Genomic DNA, 2177 nt, shown 5'->3' with positions numbered 1-2177 from the left:
GAACTGCGTGCGGAAACCTCTGTATTTCATTTGTTGAGCGTCAGATGGCTGTGTGATTGGAACCCCTTTAAATGCACCGGCTCTTGAGAACTCGTTGTTCATTGTGCTGGTATTTATTCAATCTCTGTCCTTCATAGCACGTAGAGCTTTTAATGCAACATCAATCTCCGGCTTGACAGTGATGACAGTGGAATTCCTATTTTGAAGAAACAGGGATAGCGCTTTTAGCGTCTCGAGTGCATCTTTCATTGTTGCTACTTCCATTACAAACAGCCAGTTTGTCATCTTCCCCAGTAGACCACCACATTCTGCTTTGTCCTGTGAAGAACGTGAGATGTCTGTTGAACCATTTCTAAAAAATGTAACAAGGGCAGGGTAACTTTCCCATAAAGCAGTCACCGATGTGCAGGAAGATGACGGCCAACGGACGTCAGAAACTCGACCAACCTTGTGTATATGTACACAGAGCTCAGCAGCCACAGCTTCAAGTTGCCTCTGGTTCTTGGGACTTAGTGAAAAAAATGAATACAGTGAATCGATTAATAGCTGAAAATGACTTGCTTCCTTTACTGTTCGAACAGCGTCATGAACAGCAAGCTCCAGTTTGTGGTTCATGCAGTGAATCTCGATTAGATTGTTGTTGATCTGTTCTCGCAGAATTGATGCTGCCCCTTTGTATTTCCCCAGCATCGATGCTGCTCCATCAGTTGCAAAACCCAGCAGACGCTCTCGAAGTATGTCTGCAGTGATGCCATACTGATTGAGGCTGGAAAGCAACTCATCTGCAATGCCAGCACCTGTCCCCGACTTTAGCGGCACAATGTTAAAAAAATAGTTGCCTAAAATAATATAATTGTATGTAAAAATAATGTGATATGTTGTAACAATTGTAAGTTGCCCTGGATAAGGGTGTCTGCTAAGAAATAAATAATAATAATAATAATCAATTACATACTTTGCAAGTTGTGCAGCCATTTTGTCTGCTACAAACGAGAGCATATTACAACCTGCATGGTCGGAATGCAGCATGTTCCCAGTATCCAATCCATTAAGCTGCTGTAGCTGCAAAATGTTTGGATGCATCTTAAACGTTTTCTTTACAAATCATGTAGGCTGTTATCATTATGCTCGTCGTTTTTTCCGATCACTGCAGTGCTGTTTTCAGCAGCTTTCTCTATGGCCTGCTTTTGTCTGGCTTGCGCTATGTGTTCACATTTCATATGAGACTTGCATTTACCGTGTTCACTTATTTTGTCATTTAGTTTTTTGGCTGATGTTGCAGTTGTGCCATTCATAAAGGCCTGGTCAATTCCAGGTCGTTCTTTTATATGGGTTCCCAGATCACGAATTGCTGAACAAACCGAGCAAATGACTGAACCGCTGGGATTAGCCTTTAGCCAAGCGCGATTAGCCTTCCATTTTTTGAAGCGAGCCTGCCCTACACAGCCGCCGATATTAATTGCCTGCTCTTCTGAGGCCCCTATGCTCTCCTGTGTGTCAGTACACATAGGGTACATACCTGCATCGTCACCTTTGATAGCTTTATTTCTGCCGCTGCAGAAATAAAGCTGTCTAGAGGATGAGATGTTCAATTTGAGCCCAGTTTTGGCTGTTTTGGTGATTTTTTGTATTTTTCATTCATTAGTAGTAAACTGGCAGTTATAGAAAAATAGCTGAATATGTCAATGGTTTCCTCCCAGTTTCTCAATATCTCCACATTTCTTAGCCACATAGTCAGGTTTAATGTAAACTAGAAGTTGTGATCTTCAATTTAAACCCACTTTTGCCTGTTTGGGGGATTTCTTTCATTATTAGTAAACTGGCAGTTATATACCATTCTGTTCAATACAGTTGATTTGACTGCACAGCAAAAACCAGCTAGCTTTGAGGCTGCATACCTCCATAAATAGGAAAGTTCCACACATATTGCAAAAATGCTCTAGTCCACAGTGATCAGACCTACAATTTGAGACCATTTGGTGATAAAATGCAGCTTTGTGTCAATTTTAAACCACCCCAGACGTTTCTGTGCAATACTGTTTGTCATTTGTTCAAAGGCGTACAAATAAACACCTGTATTTGTTGACAGAGATGCTGTGTCAGTGTATAAACACCTGTATTTGTTGACAGAGATGCTGTGTCAGTGTATAAACACCTGTATTTGTTGACAGAGATGC

Source organism: Acipenser ruthenus, unplaced genomic scaffold, assembly GCF_902713425.1.
Source record: "Acipenser ruthenus unplaced genomic scaffold, fAciRut3.2 maternal haplotype, whole genome shotgun sequence".
NCBI classification, from domain to species: Eukaryota; Metazoa; Chordata; class Actinopteri; order Acipenseriformes; family Acipenseridae; genus Acipenser; species Acipenser ruthenus.
This window is presented reverse-complemented; position numbering follows the sequence as displayed.